The sequence below is a fragment of the Bos grunniens genome, chromosome 24 (assembly GCF_055505025.1).
Source record: "Bos grunniens cultivar Pamir isolate PY7600 chromosome 24, Bosgru_T2T1.0, whole genome shotgun sequence".
Lineage (NCBI taxonomy): Eukaryota > Metazoa > Chordata > Mammalia > Artiodactyla > Bovidae > Bos > Bos grunniens.
The window spans coordinates 37,601,950-37,607,949 of NC_141188.1; positions in this window are offsets into that span (position 1 = coordinate 37,601,950).

Consider the following 6,000-nt stretch of genomic DNA (forward strand, 5'->3'; position numbering starts at 1 on the left):
TAACAGATATCCAAAACTTTTCAAGTTTTTTTAATGGCCTCATTAGTACTGAGTTATGTTTTAGAAATATATTGAAGAAGCTTGTGATTGATATTTTATGCATCATCAGAAATTTTTTTTTTTGGTCAATAGACCCATTTGCAAGAGGAGTTTTCTGTACAAGGGCAGTTATGGTGCTTTTCTTATTTGTCTTCCCTTATCTTGACAGTAGAGTATGGATTTTATATCCAGCTTCTTTATCTGGGATGTTAGTTTTAGTTAATTCCATTAAGAAGTTCACAGTCATAGTGGTAAATAAGATCAATTCCTGCTGTACTTCAAAAGCACGAAAAGCATGTAATTAGATGACAAAAGCGTGTAATTAGATGTAATTAGATGACCTGTAGCCTATCACAGGGTACTCTAACCAACTCATGTCAATAGCAATGATGGAAGATGTATGCTGGCTCTTACCATAATAGCAGTGTTGATTGTCTTCATATTTCAGAGTAAATGACTTTCGACCTATTCAACATGAACCAATAAAATAATATAAGCACTGAACCAGAAAACAAGTGTGTCAGGAGAGAGACTAAGTCTTGAATGCCAAATATTCAGGACTCCAGGCAGTTTGAGCTAACTAGCGTATTAAACCCAAACTCAAGCAGGTGGTCAGGAATGTTGGTGGCCTGGCTATGCTGTCTCTCAGTGCAGGCTCATCCATGGGTGTGCTTTCTTGCTTGTGTCTTCCTGTCGTCCTTGTCTGGGTTCCTCCTTTTCCTTCTCGCTAGACCTTGTTTCTTATGTCATTACCTTGGTCAGATTCTTGCTCTACTGAAGTGTTAAGAGTCTGATGGGCCTGGGTGACCATGGACAAAAGTATTGGAGTTCTCAGACCGGTTTCCTCTTCTGCAAATGTGGAAAAATAATACTTTGTAAGTTCGTGGTTAGGAATAAGCTGGGTAATACTCAAGTTGAACTCAACTCTAGCTAAGAGAAAATTGCACGTTTTGACAACTCTGACCACTTTTATGCCTGGGGGCAGGGATGGGGAAGTAGGTGAGAAATTTATTTGAGTAATCTCTTTCTTACATTTTCTACCAAGATAATTAGGTAATTTTTAAAAATTAAAACTACTAAAGGGTAGGACTTGAAATTTGTTCTCTAAAATGTCTTCCGATGACTGATTTTTTAAAAATTAATTTATTTTAGTTGGAGGCTAATTACAATATTGTAGTGGTTTTTGCCATACATTGACATGAATCAGCTGATGACTGATTTGATAATTCAGACAAATTGTGGCATTTTAATTCCAACCTTTGGGGAAGGAGAATAATTTCCCTAAAATATTATTCACTGTTGAGGCTCTGAGGCATGAGGTTGTCCTGCTTTACAAAATCCAGAAGAATTCCATTTCCAAAGTTGGCTAGATTTGGGGTTATTTGACTGTTTACAATGTCTCCATGGTGATTTTCCAACATATTTCACACTTAATCTTAAAATGAGTGTTTTCTGCTACATCTTCCACCCACTCTTTTCTCTTGCAGAAACTGTTTTGGGTGATAGATAATAGTTAAATATATTCATATATATTCTGGCAGTTATGTTTACAAACGGATATAATTGTCTAACAAGATGGTTCATTATTTCTGAGATTAAATCTTACTAATTAATTACTGTTTTTAAAAACATAAAAATTTAAACAAGTTTTTTTTCACACATCACGTTCCTTGTATTAATGATGATAAATAAGTATCACTAATCCAATATGTGATATTTATGCCAGTAAATATTGGAAAGAACATAAAACATATTCTTTAACACTAAGTTGTAGTAACAATAGCAAGCATGTAATTAGTGCTTATGATGAGTTAAATGCTAGACATTATTTGACTTAAGCCTGCCTCACAATAACACTTTGAGGGAAGCGGTTTTCTCATTTTGAATTTACAGATGAGATTAAATTCTAGAGAGGTAAGTACATTTCCCAAAGAAACACAGTCAATATGTGGTGGATATGGAAGTGGAATCAGTTTCTGAATCATTTTGCTCCCAAATCAGCATTTTTAAGCTCTCTGTGGAAATGGCAACCCACTCCAGTGTTCTTGCCTGGAGAATCCCAGGGATGGGGGAGCCTGGTGGGCTGCCCTCTGGGGTCACACAGAGTTGGATACGACTGAAGCGACTTAGCAGCAGCAGCAGCAGCAGCAGTGTTTTGTCACTTAGTCTGTATATAGACAGCTTTCTTTGAACTTTAAGTTGTCTGGAAGATGTGTTGGAAAAAAAATCAATTGTGGGTGAGAATAGACTTTTGTAATCAAATTCTTTTACTGAATGTTTTTGCTATAAGTATACTGATAGCATTTCTGCTCATTGCCCTTGCTGATGCAGTCAGAGATGGCATTCTGAGAGAGTCCTTTTTGCTATTCCTTGGGACATATCTTTCTTATTCAAGAGGCAATTCATCTTGTATTTCCTTTTTTGTAGAATAAGGTATTTTCCTTTACTGTACTGTGCAAAAGCCCAGAAATGCACTAAGAGCGTTAACCAAACAATTCATGATGATCTTAAACACTGGTACTATCTATAGACAAGGCATCCAGACAGGCCACGAAGACCTGCATCCCGACCAGGAGGGGAAACTCTAGGGAGGACTCTGTCTACTGACAGTCCTGCTTTTAGTCTCGAAAGAGATAGAAGGCTGGTCTAGGAATGAAGAAATGTAAATTTTAGTACCAAATCTATCAATGAATCTTCATGGGGCTACAGACAAATTGTTTAATCACCGATTTCCTCATTCATGAAACAGAGAAAACAATGATTGTCTAACCAGAGAATTGTCTCTGGTTGGTAGCAGGAGAGGAAGTCAGAAAGATTCCAGGTATGAGATGGATTAAACATGGCCTAGCTACCTTAGAAGATGGAGGGGCTATGCCACAAGAAATGTGGGTAGCCTCTGGGAGCTGAGAGTAGTCCCAGATGATAGCCAGTAAGAAAACATAACACTTCAGTCTTACAATTCCAAAGAACTAAATTCTGCCAGCAACCTGAATAAGCTTAGAAGTGAATTCTTCCCTAGAAGTTGCCTGGCTGACAACTTGATGTCAGTCCAGTTCAGTTCAGTTCAGTCGCTCAGTCGTGTCTGACTCTTTGGGACCCCATGAATCACGGCACGCCAGGCCTCCCTGTCCATCACCATCTCCGGGAGTTCACTCAAACTCACGTCCATTGAGTCAGTGATGCCATCCAGCCATCTTATCCTCTGTTGTCCCCTTCTCCTCCTGCCCCCAATCCCTCCCAGCATCAGAGTCTTTTCCAACGAATCAACTCTTTGCATGAAGTCAGTCCAGTAAGACCTGACTAATTGAATCTGCCTAGACTGATGTACAGAACTATGAGTGGATAAATGGTTGCTATAGTTTCTATTGCTATGTAATAATAGACAATTCACTTTTGCTTTTGTATATGTTTCTAGATTCAATTTTTTCCCCCTATTTTGACTCCACTGATTTCCTTTGCCACTGAAAACTGTCTTCTGTCTTTCTTACAGCTATGATTGTGCTTAGTTGCTCAGTCATGTCCGACTCTTTGTGACCTCATGGACTGCAGCCCTCCAGGTTCCTTTGTCCTTGGGGATTCTCCAGGCAAGAATACTGGAGTGGGCTGCCATGCCCTCCTCCAGGGTATCTTCCCAACCCAGGGATCGAACCCAGGTCTCCTGCATTGCAGATGGATTTTTCACTTTCTGAGCCATCAGGCAAACTATAATTAGTTGTTCTTTTTCTGCTGACTTCATCTGTCATGAATACATCTGGTTTTTAATATGGATGAGAAGACTCATGCATTCTTTCATCCAACACATAGTCATTAAGTGTTTGTTATATGCCTGAGCTCTAGCTATTAGGGATAGAATAGTAAGTAAAAACTACATCATCCTTGTTCTTGTGGAATTAATGTTCTAGTAGATAAAGTAAGTATTGGTTTGGCCAAAAATTTCATTTGGGTTTTTTACATAATTTGCATAATATCTTGTAGAAAAACCTAAATAGACTTTTTGGCCAAACCAATGATAAGTAAATACAAACTATAACATTGGATATTGTGAAATTTAAGAAAGTGTGGTTATAGAGGTAGTCAGTAGTCAGATATATTTGGCTGTGGTAAGGAATTTAGATTTTATTGTGAGGTTATTGGATGGTTTTGAGGAAGGGAATGACCAGATCAGATTTTTTTTTGCGGTGGGGAGGGTAAAAGGATCACTTTGGGTGCTCAGTGGTTAATAGCCAAATTGGGAAGTGGATTTGGAAAGGTGGGAAGGCAATAAAAGACGTGGTGGGAGTCACCTCCCAGCGCTAGGGGGAGTGGTGGAGGTGATGAGAAATGATCGAATCTGGAATGTACATGAAGGTACAAGAGGCTTACAAACAGAAAACAAATCTTCAGTTCTCAAAGAGATGAGAGGTGGTTCTTGAGTGATCTGCTCATCTCCTTAACTCCCCATGGATCAAGTACTCGCTCCTGCATTCCAGAAGGCATTCAAGAGACTCCAGTGGTTTTTTCCCGAATGTTTATCTATTTATCTGACTGTGATGGTTCTTTGTTGCAGCACTACAACTCTTAGTTGTGGCGTCTAGTTCCCTGACTAGGGATTGAACCCTGGCCCCCTGCATTGACAGGACCGAGTCTTAGCCACTTGACCACCAGGGAAGTCCCAAGAGATTCCAGTTTTGATTCAGCATTTCACATATATGATCCCAGTTATTCCTTAAAATAGCCATGGGAAGTAGGTATCTTTATCCAAAATTATTATATATTATGGCTCTTCAGAGTTGTTTGAGAATAGAATAAATTGTGTGTGTGTGTAGTAGCATTTAATGATGAGTTGCATCTGTAAGTGCTATTCTACTTAGAAAACATACCACATACTCTTGCTTTCAAGTTCTGATTTTTTGTTTTGTTTTAAAGGCCATGGCACCCCATTCCAGTACTCTTGCTTGGAAAATCCCATGGACGGAGGAGCCTGGTAGGCCGCAGTCCATGGGGTCGCCAAGAGTTGGACACGACTGAGCGACTTCACTTTCACTTTTCACTTTCATGCATTGGAGAAGGAAATGGCAACCCACTCCAGTGTTCTTGCCTGGAGAATCCCAGGGACGGGGGAGCCTGGTGGACTGCCGTCTGTGGGGTCACACAGAGTCGGACACGACTGAAGTGACTTAGCAGTAGCAGCAGCAGCATAGTTCCTGATCCCGATATCAGAGACCAGAACCCATTAAGAGTGGATAACCTAGTTGAGTCCATGGATTCAGGAAAGGGATTTTTACTTTTGGAATTTTCTTCTGCATTTAAAATATTAGATTATGGCCCAGAGCAGGGACTGTCACTGGCTCTAGTTCCGTTTCCTTAAGCACTGTGCCACCAGAGCAATGAAGAGCATCTTAAGAGATTATGCTGAATAATGCTGGAGTCAGAGACAGTCTTTGTAGAACCCCTACTTGAAAGCAGAATGCTATTTTGGGTTTCCATTTCTGACGTTTGATTTTGAAAGCTCTGTAACATGCAAGTAATGGAGTGCCTAAATGTCTAAAATGATCAATTATCAATTCTACACAATTCTTTTAAAGCTTAGTTTTTTATGTTGAAACCATAGTGGAAAAGAATGCATAAGAAAAGAATGTGTGTATATGTATAACTGAGTCACTTTGCTGTACTGCAGAGACTGGCACAACATTATAGATCAACTATACTTCAGTTTAAAAAAAACGTAGTTATTTAATGAAGAAAATGAAACCCAAATATATCATGTCAATCCCTTGACATGTTTTTAGGATATGAAGAGGGGAACTTTTGTTTTTCGAACAATTATTGTGAAAGCCTACCACTAGTCAATGTGCCAAAAACTAAGACTATGCAAGTAAGTCAGAGATCCAGTCCTTGCCTTCACGGACCTTTGAGTTTAGTAGAATGAGGCATCTTCAATTAAGTGGTCACAGAAATAAGTGTATAGTTGTAAACTGAGAT